At 44.9% G+C, this 18401-nt stretch overlaps 2 long non-coding RNA genes across 2 annotated transcripts; one reads left to right on the top strand and one right to left on the bottom strand.

Annotated features, from left to right (window-relative positions):
• Positions 1-2128: 2128 nt before the first annotated feature.
• Positions 2129-2794, bottom strand: LOC135058006 (uncharacterized). The gene is made up of 4 exons (XR_010244521.1): positions 2772-2794; positions 2625-2688; positions 2435-2551; positions 2129-2207 (listed from the first exon to the last, which is right to left on the bottom strand). It is a non-coding gene; the product is annotated as an uncharacterized LOC135058006 (long non-coding RNA).
• Positions 2795-7893: 5099 nt separating this feature from the next.
• On the top strand, positions 7894-8453 carry LOC135058005 (uncharacterized). Its single transcript, XR_010244520.1, has 3 exons — positions 7894-7957; positions 8031-8147; positions 8375-8453. It is a non-coding gene; the product is annotated as an uncharacterized LOC135058005 (long non-coding RNA).
• Positions 8454-18401: the final 9948 nt, after the last annotated feature.

The raw sequence follows: 18401 nt of genomic DNA, 5'->3' as shown, positions 1-18401 counted from the left end.
GTGGTTGCACGTAAGAACCAATGAGGTCAGTTCCAACACAAACTCAGTAGGGTAATCTTTGCAGGGACTGTTGGAAAGAAATTGACGAATAACATCCAAACCTAAGTGGTGTGGTATGACGGTATAAAGAGACCCCACATCCATAGTAGCCAGAAGAGTGCCTTCACTAAGATGGGTAAATGTCCGTAGGTGTGTGAGGAAATCCCCAGTGTCCTTTAAATAGCTATCAGTTTTTAATACCAAAGGCTGTAGGATACTGTCAATAAAGACAGCAATTGGCTGTAACAGAGAGCCTTCCGCGGCAATAATGGGTCTGCCGGGAGGGTGAACTAATGTCTTATGAATTTTGGGCAGAGTGTATAGGATAGGACACCTGGGTGAATTGATGGTCAAATATTTTAATGTGTCTTCACTTATGTAGCCCTGCTCAAAACCTAACTTCAGAAATTGATCGATTTTAGATTTAATTTTAGGAACCGGATTGGTGGTTAATTTCTGATAGGTCATGTCATCTGCTAATTGTCGGTTGATCTCCATGTCATAGTCTGTCCAATCTTGGACGACTATTGCTCCTCCCTTATCCGCCGGGCGGATGACTATATGGGGAGAATCCTTTAAAGTTTTTAATGCTTTCCTCTCGGCTATGGACAGGTTATCAAACATCCTTTTGGGAGGTGAGCTCTCAGAGTCTCTTTGGACTAACCGTAAATAGGTTTTGATGCTGGGATTAGAGGATGGAGGATCGAATGTCGATTTGGGTCTAAATTGAGGTATCTCTTTATTAGTGGATTTGTTAGCAAAGAACTCCCGCAGACGGAGGGAGCGGCCAAATTTATACTGATCTATAGTTTGTTGGAATGAATTAAATCTACATGTGGGGACGAAAGATAAACCTCGGGCAAGAAGTTTAGTTTCCGCTGGACTCAGTTCTACGCTAGATAGATTAAAGACATTGTCACCTACTGTCTCCTCCTCCCTCTTCTTTTGGTACCCCCCTCTCCTCGGGTGCGGTCTGTGCCGCTTCTGAGAACCCTGGAACGGGTAGAGGAGGCCTCTCCTCCTCGATCTAAAAAACGAGTGGAGTCGTTGTTCCCTTCGTAGTAATCGGTGTCTGAGGTAGAGGCGGAGGAAACAAATTCATGGGCAAACGGTTGGGCCCTTCGCCTAGTGTATTGTCTATTCTGACGTTCACTAGTATTGTTTCCAAGTAACCAGCGGTATACAGTATGCGTTTGGTAGTCGTTAGTTACAGTGGACAATTTTTTTCGTTTAAAAGAAATTAGATCACGTTTATAAGTGTCCACCTGTGTCTGTAAACGTTCGATCCAATTTTGGGTTTTGTCATTCTGCAGCACGGTGGTGTGAGATTTGATGGTAATATCCACTTCAGTAGATAATTTCTTTAACTCAATGCCAACTTCCTCCACTACCAGGGTCATGAGGTCAAGCGAACATTTGTTCAGTACTCCACACCACCGGCTGCAGAAGACAGGGTTGTTTCTACCCAATGTAGGAACGTTAGAGATACGGAAACCCCGGGGGATTTGTTTTCTCCTGAGGTATTCCGACAAAAATTGACCATGTAAAGTCAAATCAACCTCTTTTTGTCTGTGTTTAAGCACTTTGTAAAACAAATCCACAGGGGTTTCGGCTGGTAAGGCCTCAAACTCTAATTTATCGAATAGTAATTTTTCAGTGTCTTCATCCGTAAATGAAACTATACCAGTTTCAGCTTTGGCCAGTAGGCCATCGTCCAACAAATATACCCCGCTCTGAGTCATAACACTCTTTAGACTGGAAAACTCAAACAGGTATAGCAATTAGATTAATAACATACTAAACATGACAAACAAAACATGTAAGGTTCCCGGAAATAAAGGTGGTGATCGGTGAGGAAGTCCAATCCGGTATGTTGGATGGGTGTCAGGAAGTAGGAACTGCGTATAGTAGTTCGAACAAATGTAGTCTTGGAAGGTCCTGCACTCTCATCAAAAGTAATAACGACGGCGGGTGCTCCTAATGACCTGAGAGGCCACCAATATACCACAACAACCACCTAGGTGGAAGGTGCACTCACGCCCAGAAATTAGTCTCTGAAGTCACTTGTAAATTCAGTATATTTTTTATTCGGGTTCACTGTTGATGCCGTATTTCATCGACGTTTCGGTCCTTATGTGGACCTTTATCAAGATTGGCACTTAAATCACCTATACAATCAGAAACAGTTACAATTAATATGTATAAGAACCCAGATTTACTCAACACCAACACCACCAGTGCCTCCCAGGCCCTGAAGACTGTCACAAAAACCAGAAAACGTATTAAAAAGCTGTTTTTTTATATATGTAAAAAAGATACTTGGAAGTGATCCACGTGTGATGAAAGAGACACCTCCACCGTTAGGACTATCTGTTTTAGATAGGCAAGTGATTACCTGGACGACATGCCAGATCACTCAGATGCGTGGAATGGCCTTTAGAGTTGGCAACATGCCTGATCACATAATGAAGTTAAAAGGCTATAACGTAGGAAGGTTGCAAGGCGTAGTCACCTATTAGATAAATAACAGAGTAACTACACCATAAGAAAATACACTAACAACGTCATTTAGGAAAAGATCATACCTAGTTACATGTAGAAATAGCTCATGGCAGCTTGTGGGCTCTGTGCATATGTAAGACACTCAGTCTATAAGGAGGCACAACAGGGAAAAAAATAATCACCAACCGTAATCATGTGTCAGAAGGGAGCTGCAGGAGAACCATACTCACTGCTCAAGTGTCCAGAGCCAAATGGAAGCTGCATAAAGTTCAGCCTCAGCTGAGCACTATTTAAGGATCAACCACAGGAAGTGCCAATTAGGAAGATTAAGTCTCTCATTAACTTATCACCTCTCAGATAACTCACTCAGACCAACTGGGTAAAACGTTACAGGGTTCACAGGACATGCGGTGGCTATCGCATTATGTGATCAGGCATGTTGCCAACTCTAAAGGCCATTCCACGCATCTGAGTGATCTGGCATGTCGTCCAGGTAATCACTTGCCTATCTAAAACAGATAGTCCTAACGGTGGAGGTGTCTCTTTCATCACACGTGGATCACTTCCAAGTATCTTTTTTACATATATAAAAAAACAGCTTTTTAATACGTTTTCTGGTTTTTGTGACAGTCTTCAGGGCCTGGGAGGCACTGGTGGTGTTGGTGTTGAGTAAATCTGGGTTCTTATACATATTAATTGTAACTGTTTCTGATTGTATAGGTGATTTAAGTGCCAATCTTGATAAAGGTCCACATAAGGACCGAAACGTCGATGAAATACGGCATCAACAGTGAACCCGAATAAAAAATATACTGAATTTACAAGTGACTTCAGAGACTAATTTCTGGGCGTGAGTGCACCTTCCACCTAGGTGGTTGTTGTGGTATATTGGTGGCCTCTCAGGTCATTAGGAGCACCCGCCGTCGTTATTACTTTTGATGAGAGTGCAGGACCTTCCAAGACTACATTTGTTCGAACTACTATACGCAGTTCCTACTTCCTGACACCCATCCAACATACCGGATTGGACTTCCTCACCGATCACCACCTTTATTTCCGGGAACCTTACATGTTTTGTTTGTCATGTTTAGTATGTTATTAATCTAATTGCTATACCTGTTTGAGTTTTCCAGTCTAAAGAGTGTTATGACTCAGAGCGGGGTATATTTGTTGGACGATGGCCTACTGGCCAAAGCTGAAACTGGTATAGTTTCATTTACGGATGAAGACACTGAAAAATTACTATTCGATAAATTAGAGTTTGAGGCCTTACCAGCCGAAACCCCTGTGGATTTGTTTTACAAAGTGCTTAAACACAGACAAAAAGAGGTTGATTTGACTTTACATGGTCAATTTTTGTCGGAATACCTCAGGGGAAAACAAATCCCCCGGGGTTTCCGTATCTCTAACGTTCCTACATTGGGTAGAAACAACCCTGTCTTCTGCAGCCGGTGGTGTGGAGTACTGAACAAATGTTCGCTTGACCTCATGACCCTGGTAGTGGAGGAAGTTGGCATTGAGTTAAAGAAATTATCTACTGAAGTGGATATTACCATCAAATCTCACACCACCGTGCTGCAGAATGACAAAACCCAAAATTGGATCGAACGTTTACAGACACAGGTGGACACTTATAAACGTGATCTAATTTCTTTTAAACGAAAAAAATTGTCCACTGTAACTAACGACTACCAAACGCATACTGTATACCGCTGGTTACTTGGAAACAATACTAGTGAACGTCAGAATAGACAATACACTGGGCGAAGGGCCCAACCGTTTGCCCATGAATTTGTTTCCTCCGCCTCTACCTCAGACACCGATTACTACGAAGGGAACAACGACTCCACTCGTTTTTTAGATCGAGGAGGAGAGGCCTCCTCTACCCGTTCCAGGGTTCTCAGAAGCGGCACAGACCGCACCCGAGGAGAGGGGGGTACCAAAAGAAGAGGGAGGAGGAGACAGTAGGTGACAATGTCTTTAATCTATCTAGCGTAGAACTGAGTCCAGCGGAAACTAAACTTCTTGCCCGAGGTTTATCTTTCGTCCCCACATGTAGTATTAATTCATTCCAACAAACTATAGATCAGTATAAATTTGGCCGCTCCCTCCGTCTGCGGGAGTTCTTTGCTAACAAATCCACTAATAAAGAGATACCTCAATTTAGACCCAAATCGACATTCGATCCTCCATCCTCTAATCCCAGCATCAAAACCTATTTACGGTTAGTCCAAAGAGACTCTGAGAGCTCACCTCCCAAAAGGATGTTTGATAACCTGTCCATAGCCGAGAGGAAAGCATTAAAAACTTTAAAGGATTCTCCCCATATAGTCATCCGCCCGGCGGATAAGGGAGGAGCAATAGTCGTCCAAGATTGGACAGACTATGACATGGAGATCAACCGACAATTAGCAGATGACATGACCTATCAGAAATTAACCACCAATCCGGTTCCTAAAATTAAATCTAAAATCGATCAATTTCTGAAGTTAGGTTTTGAGCAGGGCTACATAAGTGAAGACACATTAAAATATTTGACCATCAATTCACCCAGGTGTCCTATCCTATACACTCTGCCCAAAATTCATAAGACATTAGTTCACCCTCCCGGCAGACCCATTATTGCCGCGGAAGGCTCTCTGTTACAGCCAATTGCTGTCTTTATTGACAGTATCCTACAGCCTTTGGTATTAAAAACTGATAGCTATTTAAAGGACACTGGGGATTTCCTCACACACCTACGGACATTTACCCGTCTTAGTGAAGGCACTCTTCTGGCTACTATGGATGTGGGGTCTCTTTATACCGTCATACCACACCACTTAGGTTTGGATGTTATTCGTCAATTTCTTTCCAACAGTCCCTGCAAAGATTACCCTACTGAGTTTGTGTTGGAACTGACCTCATTGGTTCTTACGTGCAACCACTTTATGTATAAAAATTATTATTTTCTTCAAATCGCCGGAACCGCGATGGGGTCCAATTTGGCCCCCGCCTACGCTAATCTGTTCATGGCGCACTATGAACATACGTACCTGTTACCTAGGTATGGGCTTAAGATTGCCTTCTTTAAACGGTACATTGATGACGTCTTCTTGCTGTGGGAGGGTACCGAGTCTGAGTTTCTTGACATGGTGAACCAATTGAATGCTTTGGATAATCCTATCAAGTTCACATACACAGTATCGGCTACCAACATTACTTTCCTGGATGTCAGTATCACCAGAAATGGTGACCGACTGGACACCTCGTTGTACCGTAAACCCACGGATCGCAATCTGACCTTGCATGCAAGCAGCCACCACCCCCCAGCCCTCAAGGAAGGATTGCCCATATCCCAGTACCTCAGAGCCATGAGGATCAATTCCAACGCAGCACTCAAAGATCAACAATGTAACGAGATCACTTCTCGCTTTCTGGAGCGAGGGTACACCAGTAGTGTACTTACTCGCTGTCTTAATAAAGCAAACAGCATTTTTCATGGACAACAGGTTAAAAACCCCATTCGTAATAATCGGATGATTTGTTCCACTCAGTATGATGGTTCCACAAGTGCAACCAGAAAGGCCCTACGGAAACATTGGCCAATAATAGCCACCGACAATAGTTTGCCTTTTCTTAAAACACCTGCTCCTATGGTTGCATACAAACGAGGGGCCAACCTAAAGCAATTACTAATGAGACCCACGATTTTCCCTGAACAGAACACATCTCAAATCCAGCTTATGCAAGCCAAACCTGGCAGTTTTTCTTGCGGGGGGTGCACAACGTGCAGATCTATGATCACTGGTCCTTTTTTGTATCACCCACACACAGGGAAAAAAATCTTCATCAGATATCATCTCCACTGTCGACTGGATCATGTCGTCTACCTTCTAAAGTGCCCATGTGGGTTATGTTATGTCGGATTAACTGCGCGTCCCTTTCGCGACAGGATGGCAAACCATCGGTCATCCATACACACTGCCCTCAATGTGGGCTTTTCTGACAAACCGGTAGCACGGCACTTTTTGTCAGTTAGACATCAAGTATCTGCCCTGAAGTGTCAGCTGATTGACTGGGTGCCGCCACCTGTTAGTGGAGGCGATCGCACCTTGTTACTTAAACAGAAGGAAAGCTTTTGGATACACAAACTCAATACAGTGTCACCAAGGGGCCTCAATGAGGCCAACCCCCTTAATATCTTTCTTTAGAATTTCATTTTGCCATCGTTGATTGGATATCTTGGAACACACCTTGTACGTTTCAGGGACATAGGGCACTGTGATGCAATTAGCATATACAGGCTGGGTCTCGATTTGTGTTTTATATGTTCTATGTTCTATATTTTTTTCATTTATGTATGTTCTTTTTATGTATAGAGATTAAGAAAGTAAGGACAGTTATTTACACGTCCTTGCTTATGTTTTTTATATATATTTTTCTGTTGATTCCCGGAGCCTTCCCAGGTCCTATACTAGTCACGAGGGCTCACCAATTTCAATGACCACACCACCCATTATTCCCTTTTATTATTTAAAATCTTTTACTACATTATACCAATGTATTACTATAAAGATATTATACTCATATCAGTATTCAATATGCCTTTGTTGATCAGATATACGTTAGTTTGTATGCATAGGGTGAGTTGTGGTCATTTGATTTGGTGCCCTCCTATCTGTCTTTTTTGACATTTTTGACATTTCACATTATGGATTATTATTTACATTTGCACTCTTTTTCTGTGGTGACTGACAGGCTACACATAGGTTAATCCAGGATTATACGTGAGGTGACCTTCGGTATACCTCCGAGTCCCTGTAAGCTATGAGTGGACCTGTACATTGAAGATTCCACCCGGGGGAGTGTTCATTTTCTGTGAACGCCCCCCTCTAGGTTGTACACCTCCTTTAAACATTAGCCAGTGGATAAGCCTCATTACGGTTCTCTCCGCGAGTGGAACGCAGAGACTTCCGGCCAGCGCCACTTCCGCGGAGTGGAACGCATGGAGTTCCGGTCGGTGGAACGCAAAAGACGCGTCTCCGGCAGTTGCCCTTCTAAATCGTTAAAATCCACTCATTTAAGTAGCCGTGCGTTAGCGATAGCCACCGCATGTCCTGTGAACCCTGTAACGTTTTACCCAGTTGGTCTGAGTGAGTTATCTGAGAGGTGATAAGTTAATGAGAGACTTAATCTTCCTAATTGGCACTTCCTGTGGTTGATCCTTAAATAGTGCTCAGCTGAGGCTGAACTTTATGCAGCTTCCATTTGGCTCTGGACACTTGAGCAGTGAGTATGGTTCTCCTGCAGCTCCCTTCTGACACATGATTACGGTTGGTGATTATTTTTTCCTGTTGTGCCTCCTTACAGACTGAGTGTCTGACACATGTACAGAGCCCACAAGCTGCCATGAGCTATTTCTACATGTAACTAGGTATGATCTTTTCCTAAATGACGTTGTTAGTGTATTTTCTTATGGTGTAGTTACTCTGTTATTTATCTAATAGGTGACTACGCCTTGCAACCTTCCTACGTTATAGCCTTTTAACTTCATTATGTGATCAGGCATGTTGCCAACTCTAAAGGCCATTCCACGCATCTGAGTGATCTGGCATGTCGTCCAGGTAATCACTTGCCTATCTAAAACAGATAGTCCTAACGGTGGAGGTGTCTCTTTCATCACACGTGGATCACTTCCAAGTATCTTTTTTACATATATAAAAAAACAGCTTTTTAATACGTTTTCTGGTTTTTGTGACAGTCTTCAGGGCCTGGGAGGCACTGGTGGTGTTGGTGTTGAGTAAATCTGGGTTCTTATACATATTAATTGTAACTGTTTCTGATTGTATAGGTGATTTAAGTGCCAATCTTGATAAAGGTCCACATAAGGACCGAAACGTCGATGAAATACGGCATCAACAGTGAACCCGAATAAAAAATATACTGAATTTACAAGTGACTTCAGAGACTAATTTCTGGGCGTGAGTGCACCTTCCACCTAGGTGGTTGTTGTGGTATATTGGTGGCCTCTCAGGTCATTAGGAGCACCCGCCGTCGTTATTACTTTTGATGAGAGTGCAGGACCTTCCAAGACTATATATATATATATATATATATATATAAGTTCATGCAACGGGTGGCACTCACGGACTTATTTCAAATAAAGGACCCGGACACTCCTGGGTACAACAACGTTTAGGTTTTATAAACCTTCGTCAGGTATGAAAATATCACAAGAATTGAGCTTACCTTTATACAAAGTCTAAAACACCAGGTGAAAAAACGTGCACAACTACTCCCTCCGCTTCTGCTGATGTCATCACATGCAGACGACGCCAGAACGGCAGCAGGGACAAAACTACTGTGAATCCGTCACCATGGTAACACCTGCAAAATGTAAACAATGATCACATAACTCATACAGAAGTAATCATTGGGATAACAGAATCCTAAAACCATAGCACTTAGAGGAAACAGTTAAACGAAATCATCTCATTTCATCCATGAGGGGAGACAGTATTCAGTAAATGAATCCATTTAATTTCAAGTTGCAAAAGGGTTCTCCCTCTGTCACCCCCTCTAATGTCTTCCTTTACATGATCTAACATCATGTAGCGTAAAGATGAAAGGCTATGATTGCAAGCCTTAAAATGCTTGGCAACGGGCTGGTCTATACTAGAGATGAGCGCCGGAAATTTTTCGGGTTTTGTGTTTTGGTTTTGGGTTCGGTTCCGCGGCCGTGTTTTGGGTTCGACCGCGTTTTGGCAAAACCTCACCGAATTTTTTTTGTCGGATTCGGGTGTGTTTTGGATTCGGGTGTTTTTTTCAAAAAACCCTAAAAAACAGCTTAAATCATAGAATTTGGGGGTAATTTTGATCCCAAAGTATTATTAACCTCAAAAACCATAATTTCCACTCATTTTCAGTCTATTCTGAATACCTCACACCTCACAATATTATTTTTAGTCCTAAAATTTGCACCGAGGTCGCTGTGTGAGTAAGATAAGCGACCCTAGTGGCCGACACAAACACCGGGCCCATCTAGGAGTGGCACTGCAGTGTCACGCAGGATGTCCCTTCCAAAAAACCCTCCCCAAACAGCACATGACGCAAAGAAAAAAAGAGGCGCAATGAGGTAGCTGTGTGAGTAAGATAAGCGACCCTAGTGGCCGACACAAACACCGGGCCCATCTAGGAGTGGCACTGCAGTGTCACGCAGGATGTCCCTTCCAAAAAAACCCTCCCCAAACAGCACATGATGCAAAGAAAAAAAGAGGCGCAATGAGGTAGCTGACTGTGTGAGTAAGATAAGCGACCCTAGTGGCCGACACAAACAACGGGCCCATCTAGGAGTGGCACTGCAGTGTCACGCAGGATGTCCCTTCCAAAAAACCCTCCCCAAACAGCACATGACGCAAAGAAAAAAAGAGGCGCAATGAGGTAGCTGTGTGAGTAAGATAAGCGACCCTAGTGGCCGACACAAACACCGGGCCCATCTAGGAGTGGCACTGCAGTGTCACGCAGGATGTCCCTTCCAAAAAACCCTCCCCAAACAGCACATGACGCAAAGAAAAAAAGAGGCGCAATGAGGTAGCTGACTGTGTGAGTAAGATAAGCGACCCTAGTGGCCGACACAAACACCGGGCCCATCTAGGAGTGGCACTGCAGTGTCACGCAGGATGTCCCTTCCAAAAAACCCTCCCCAAACAGCACATGACGCAAAGAAAAAAAGAGGCGCAATGAGGTAGCTGTGTGAGTAAGATAAGCGACCCTAGTGGCCGACACAAACACCGGGCCCATCTAGGAGTGGCACTGCAGTGTCACGCAGGATGTCCCTTCCAAAAAACCCTCCCCAAACAGCACATGACGCAAAGAAAAAAAGAGGCGCAATGAGGTAGCTGACTGTGTGAGTAAGATAAGCGACCCTAGTGGCCGACACAAACACCGGGCCCATCTAGGAGTGGCACTGCAGTGTCACGCAGGATGTCCCTTCCAAAAAACCCTCCCCAAACAGCACATGATGCAAAGAAAAAAAGAGGCGCAATGAGGTAGCTGTGTGAGTAAGATAAGCGACCCTAGTGGCCGACACAAACACCGGGCCCATCTAGGAGTGGCACTGCAGTGTCACGCAGGATGTCCCTTCCAAAAAACCCTCCCCAAACAGCACATGACGCAAAGAAAAAAAGAGGCGCAATGAGGTAGCTGACTGTGTGAGTAAGATAAGCGACCCTAGTGGCCGACACAAACACCGGGCCCATCTAGGAGTGGCACTGCAGTGTCACGCAGGATGTCCCTTCCAAAAAACCCTCCCCAAACAGCACATGACGCAAAGAAAAAAAGAGGCGCAATGAGGTAGCTGACTGTGTGAGTAAGATAAGTGACCCTAGTGGCCGACACAAACACCGGGCCCATCTAGGAGTGGCACTGCAGTGTCACGCAGGATGTCCCTTCCAAAAAACCCTCCCCAAACAGCACATGACGCAAAGAAAAAAAGAGGCGCAATGAGGTAGCTGACTGTGTGAGTAAGATAAGCGACCCTAGTGGCCGACACAAACACCGGGCCCATCTAGGAGTGGCACTGCAGTGTCACGCAGGATGGCCCTTCCAAAAAACCCTCCCCAAACAGCACATGACGCAAAGAAAAATAAAAGAAAAAAGAGGTGCAAGATGGAATTGTCCTTGGGCCCTCCCACCCACCCTTATGTTGTATAAACAAAACAGGACATGCACACTTTAACCAACCCATCATTTCAGTGACAGGGTCTGCCACACGACTGTGACTGATATGACGGGTTGGTTTGGACCCCCCCAAAAAAAGAAGCAATTAATCTCTCCTTGCACAAACTGGCTCTACAGAGGCAAGATGTCCACCTCATCATCATCCTCCGATATATCACCGTGTACATCCCCCTCCTCACAGATTATCAATTCGTCCCCACTGGAATCCACCATCTCAGCTCCCTGTGTACTTTGTGGAGGCAATTGCTGCTGGTCAATGTCTCCGCGGAGGAATTGATTATAATTCATTTTAATGAACATCATCTTCTCCACATTTTCTGGATGTAACCTCGTACGCCGATTGCTGACAAGGTGAGCGGCGGCACTAAACACTCTTTCGGAGTACACACTTGTGGGAGGGCAACTTAGGTAGAATAAAACCAGTTTGTGCAAGGGCCTCCAAATTGCCTCTTTATCCTGCCAGTATAAGTACGGACTGTGTGACGTGCCTACTTGGATGCGGTCACTCATATAATCCTCCACCATTCTTTCAATGGGGAGAGAATCATATGCAGTGCCAGTAGACGACATGTCCGTATCCGTAATCGTTGTCAGGTCCTTCAGTCCGGACCAGATGTCAGCATCAGCAGTCGCTCCAGACTGCCCTGCATCACCGCCAGCGGGTGGGCTCGGAATTCTGAGCCTTTTCCTCGCACCCCCAGTTGCGGGAGAATGTGAAGGAGGAGATGTTGACAGGTCGCGTTCCGCTTGACTTGACAATTTTCTCACCAGCAGGTCTTTCAACCCCAGCAGACTTGTGTCTGCCGGAAAGAGAGATCCAAGGTAGGCTTTAAATCTAGGATCGAGCACGGTGGCCAAAATGTAGTGCTCTGATTTCAACAGATTGACCACCCGTGAATCCTTGTTAAGCGAATTAAGGGCTCCATCCACAAGTCCCACATGCCTAGCGGAATCGCTCCGTGTTAGCTCCTCCTTCAATGTCTCCAGCTTCTTCTGCAAAAGCCTGATGAGGGGAATGACCTGACTCAGGCTGGCAGTGTCTGAACTGACTTCACGTGTGGCAAGTTCAAAGGGCATCAGAACCTTGCACAACGTTGAAATCATTCTCCACTGCGCTTGAGACAGGTGCATTCCACCTCCTATATCGTGCTCAATTGTATAGGCTTGAATGGCCTTTTGCTGCTCCTCCAACCTCTGAAGCATATAGAGGGTTGAATTCCACCTCGTTACCACTTCTTGCTTCAGATGATGGCAGGGCAGGTTCAGTAGTTTTTGGTGGTGCTCCAGTCTTCTGTACGTGGTGCCTGTACGCCGAAAGTGTCCCGCAATTCTTCTGGCCACCGACAGCATCTCTTGCACGCCCCTGTCGTTTTTTAAAAAATTCTGCACCACCAAATTCAAGGTATGTGCAAAACATGGGACGTGCTGGAATTTGCCCATATTTAATGCACACACAATATTGCTGGCGTTGTCCGATGCCACAAATCCACAGGAGAGTCCAATTGGGGTAAGCCATTCCGCGATGATCTTCCTCAGTTGCCGTAAGAGGTTTTCAGCTGTGTGCATATTCTGGAAACCGGTGATACAAAGCGTAGCCTGCCTAGGAAAGAGTTGGCGTTTGCGAGATGCTGCTACTGGTGCCGCCGCTGCTGTTCTTGTGGCGGGAGTCCATACATCTACCCAGTGGGCTGTCACAGTCATATAGTCCTGACCCTGCCCTGCTCCACTTGTCCACATGTCCGTGGTTAAGTGGACATTGGGTACAACTGCATTTTTTAGGACACTGGTGAGTCTTTTTCTGACGTCCGTGTACATTCTCGGTATCGCCTGCCTAGAGAAGTGGAACCTAGATGGTATTTGGTAACGGGGGCACACTGCCTCAATAAATTGTCTAGTTCCCTGTGAACTAACGGCGGATAACGGACGCACGTCTAACACCAACATAGTTGTCAAGGCCTCAGTTATCCGCTTTGCAGCAGGATGACTGCTGTGATATTTCATCTTCCTCGCAAAGGACTGTTGAACAGTCAATTACTTACTGGAAGTAGTACAAGTGGGCTTACGACTTCCCCTCTGGGATGACCATCGACTCCCAGCAGCAACAACAGCAGCGCCAGCAGCAGTAGGCGTTACACGCAAGGATGCATCGGAGGAATCCCAGGCAGGAGAGGAATCATCAGAATTGCCAGTGACATGGCCTGCAGGACTATTGGCATTCCTGGGGAAGGAGGAAATTGACACTGAGGGAGTTGGTGGGGTGGTTTGCGTGAGCTTGGTTACAAGAGGAAGGGATTTACTGGTCAGTGGACTGCTTCCGCTGTCGGCCAAAGTTTTTGAACTTGTCACTGACTTATTATGAATGCGCTGCAGGTGACGTATAAGGGAGGATGTTCCAAGGTGGTTAACGTCCTTACCCCTACTTATTACAGCTTGACAAAGGGAACACACGGCTTGACAAATGTTGTCCGCATTTCTGGTGAAATACTTCCACACCGAAGAGCTGATTTTTTTGGTATTTTCACCAGGCATGTCAACGGCCATATTCCTCCCACGGACAACAGGTGTCTCCCCGGGTGCCTGACTTAAACAAACCACCTCACCATCAGAATCCTCCTGGTCAATTTCCTCCCCAGCGCCAGCAACACCCATATCCTCCTCATCCTGTTGTACTTCAACACTGACATCTTCAATCTGACTATCAGGAACTGGACTGCGGGTGCTCCTTCCAGCACTTGCAGGGGGCGTGCAAATGGTGGAAGGCGCATGCTCTTCACGTCCAGTGTTGGGAAGGTCAGGCATCGCAACCGACACAATTGGACTCTCCTTGTGGATTTGGGATTTCGAAGAACGCACAGTTCTTTGCTGTGCTTTTTCCAGCTTGAGTCTTTTCATTTTTCTAGCGAGAGGCTGAGTGCTTCCATCCTCATGTGAAGCTGAACCACTAGCCATGAACATAGGCCCGGGCCTCAGCCGTTCCTTGCCACTCCGTGTGGTAAATGGCATATTGGCAAGTTTACGCTTCTCCTCCGACAATTTTATTTTAGGTTTTGGAGTCCTTTTTTTACTGATATTTGGTGTTTTGGATTTGACATGCTCTGTACTATGACATTGGGCATCGGCCTTGGCAGACGACGTTGCTGGCATTTCATCGTCTCGGCCATGACTAGTGGCAGCAGCTTCAGCACGAGGTGGAAGTGGATCTTGATCTTTCCCTAATTTTGGAACCTCAAAATTTTTGTTCTCCATATTTTAATAGGCACAACTAAAAGGCACCTCAGGTAAACAATGGAGATGGATGGATGCTAGTATACAATTATGGATGGACTGCCGAGTGCCGACACAGAGGTAGCTACAGCCGTGGACTACCGTACTGTACTGTGTCTGCTGCTAATATAGACTGGTTGATAATGAGATGTAGTATGTATGTATAAAGAAGAAAGAAAAAAAAACCACGGGTAGGTGGTATACAATTATGGACGGACTGCCGAGTGCCGACACAGAGGTAGCTACAGCCGTGGACTACCGTACTGTACTGTGTCTGCTGCTAATATAGACTGGATGATAATGAGATGTAGTATGTATAAAGAAGAAAAAAAAACCACGGGTAGGTGGTATACAATTATGGATGGACTGCCGAGTGCCGACACAGAGGTAGCTACAGCCGTGGACTACCGTACTGTACTGTGTCTGCTGCTAATATAGACTGGTTGATAATGAGATGTAGTATGTATGTATAAAGAAGAAAGAAAAAAAAAACACGGGTAGGTGGTATACAATTATGGACGGACTGCCGAGTGCCGACACAGAGGTAGCTACAGCCGTGGACTACCGTACTGTACTGTGTCTGCTGCTAATATAGACTGGATGATAATGAGATGTAGTATGTATAAAGAAGAAAGAAAGAAAAACACGGGTAGGTGGTATACAATTATGGACGGACTGCCGAGTGCCGACACAGAGGTAGCTACAGCCGTGGACTACCGTACTGTACTGTGTCTGCTGCTAATATAGACTGGATGATAATGAGATGTAGTATGTATAAAGAAGAAAGAAAAAAAAACCACGGGTAGGTGGTATACAATTATGGATGGACTGCCGAGTGCCGACACAGAGGTAGCTACAGCCGTGGACTACCGTACTGTACTGTGTCTGCTGCTAATATAGACTGGATGATAATGAGATGTAGTATGTATAAAGAAGGGGAAAAAAAACACGGGTAGGTGGTATACAATTATGGATGGACTGCCGAGTGCCGACACAGAGGTAGCTACAGCCGTGGACTACCGTACTGTACTGTGTCTGCTGCTAATATAGACTGGTTGATAATGAGATGTAGTATGTATGTATAAAGAAGAAAGAAAAAAAAACCACGGGTAGGTGGTATACAATTATGGACGGACTGCCGAGTGCCGACACAGAGGTAGCTACAGCCGTGGACTACCGTACTGTACTGTGTCTGCTGCTAATATAGACTGGATGATAATGAGATGTAGTATGTATAAAGAAGAAAGAAAAAAAAACCACGGGTAGGTGGTATACAATTATGGACGGACTGCCGAGTGCCGACACAGAGGTAGCTACAGCCGTGGACTACCGTACTGTACTGTGTCTGCTGCTAATATAGACTGGATGATAATGAGATGTAGTATGTATAAAGAAGAAAGAAAAAAAAAACACGGGTAGGTGGTATACAATTATGGATGGACTGCCGAGTGCCGACACAGAGGTAGCTACAGCCGTGGACTACCGTACTGTACTGTGTCTGCTGCTAATATAGACTGGATGATAATGAGATGTAGTATGTATAAAGAAGAAAAAAAAAACCACGGGTAGGTGGTATACAATTATGGATGGACTGCCGAGTGCCGACACAGAGGTAGCTACAGCCGTGGACTACCGTACTGTACTGTGTCTGCTGCTAATATAGACTGGATGATAATGAGATGTAGTATGTATAAAGAAGAAAGAAAAAAAAAACCACGGGTAGGTGGTATACAATTATGGATGGACTGCCGAGTGCCGACACAGAGGTAGCTACAGCCGTGAACTACCGTACTGTGTCTGCTGCGACTGGATGATAAATAATGATATAAAAAATATATATATATCACTACTGCAGCCGGACAGGTATATATTATATAATGACGGACCTGCTGGACACTGTCTGTCAGCAGAATGAGTTTTTTATAGAATAAAAAAACACCACACAAGTCACACGACGAGTGTTTAACTTTTTCAGGCAATCACAATATAGTATACTATACTGGTGGTCAGTGTGGTCAGGTCACTGGTCAGTCACACTGGCAGTGGCACTCCTGCAGCAAAAGTGTGCACTGTTTAATTTTAATAATATGTACTCCTGGCTCCTGCTATAACCTATAACTGCTCCCCAGTCTCCCCCACAATTAAGCTGTGTGAGCACAGTCAGATATTATACATAGATGATGCAGCACACTGGGCTGAGCACAGATATGGTATGTGACTGAGTCACTGTGTATCGTTTTTTTCAGGCAGAGAACGGATTATATTAAATAAAACTGCACTGGTGGTCACTGGTCAGTGGTCAGTCACTAGTAAACTCTGCACTCTCTAGTACTCCTAAGCTCCAGTAAATCAAGTGTCTCTGTCTCAATCTCACTCTCTCTCTTCTAATCTAAATGGAGAGGACGCCAGCCACGTCCTCTCCCTATCAATCTCAATGCACGTGTGAAAATGGCGGCGACGCGCGGCTCCTTATATAGAATCCGAGTCTCGCGATAGAATCCGAGCCTCGCGAGAATCCGACAGCGTCATGATGACGTTCGGGCGCGCTCGGGTTAACCGAGCAAGGCGGGAAGATCCGAGTCGCTCGGATCCGTGTAAAAAAAGCTGAAGTTCGGGCGGGTTCGGATTCCGAGGAACCGAACCCGCTCATCTCTAGTCTATACTCTTCCCCTCCAATGCCTGCTTGATGGCGCTCCGATGTTGCGCCATCCGTTCCTTGAACTGGCAAACCGTCTTGCCAATATAATATAAACTGCAGGGGCATCTTATGCAATAGACAACATACTTGCTAGTACATGTGAATACGTGTCTTAGTTTGATCTGTTTACCATTATGGGGATGTCTAATATAATCTCCAGTATCCAAATACATACAAGTAGTGCAACCCAGGCACCTGTAATTGCCCGGCTTTCTCGTCATGAAATGCTCAGAATGTGCACTCAGACAATTAGCTATATCAGTGTGCACCACATGATCTCCTATGTTCTTTCCCCTGGTATAACATGGGAGTAAAGCACGATTAGTCAAATCTAAAAGGTCTGGATCAGACTGTATCACTGGCCAGACCCTTTTGGCCGTGTTGACAATTCTCCTAGTGGATACAGTGTAATTATTAACCCAAATCATGGTTCTATCCATTTTGTTGGACTTAATGACTGTAGTGTCCTTCACTTTGGGTGCTGCCAGCGCCTTTGTTCTAGCTAATTGAAGATCCTTATTACAATAACCCCTTTCCAAGAATTTAGTAGTCATTAGGTGCATCTTACACACTTCATCAGCGGGATCACTGCAAATGCGGTGAACGCGAAGATACTGTGAGTAAGGGAGACCTCTTTTGAGTGAACTGGGATGATGACTAGAAGCATGGAGCATATTGTTGCAGTCGGTAGGTTTTTGATAAATGGATGTGACAAAGTCCACCCCTCTGATCTTCACTTCTACATCTAAAAAATGTATGCTTTCCTTCTGAATATTCCAAGTAAACTTGATATTCTGATCCATTTCATTAACCTGCAACATCATAGACTTAAACATCTCCTCAGTGCCCCTCCATAGAAAGAACACTATATATCTCGTGTACAGGGGTATTAAATGAGCAAATTGCTGTCTACCAAAAACAACTAATCCTCAACAGTGAACATGAAAGCATTCGCATAAGTTGGTGCGACACAAGCTCCCATCGCACAACCGCGTGTCGGCAAAAAGTATTCATTATTAAAAATGAAATAATTTCTTTCTAACACCAATCTCAATAATTGCAGGAAGAACTCCACATCAGGACCATTGTACAGGGTATTATTGGTAATTAGTTGTCGTACAGCCTCTAACCCTCTATCATGGGGGATGTTCGTATATAAGCTTACAACATCCGCGGT

This window comes from Pseudophryne corroboree, chromosome 3 (assembly GCF_028390025.1).
Source record: "Pseudophryne corroboree isolate aPseCor3 chromosome 3, aPseCor3.hap2, whole genome shotgun sequence".
Taxonomy (NCBI): Eukaryota; Metazoa; Chordata; class Amphibia; order Anura; family Myobatrachidae; genus Pseudophryne; species Pseudophryne corroboree.
This window is presented reverse-complemented; position numbering and strand designations above follow the sequence as displayed.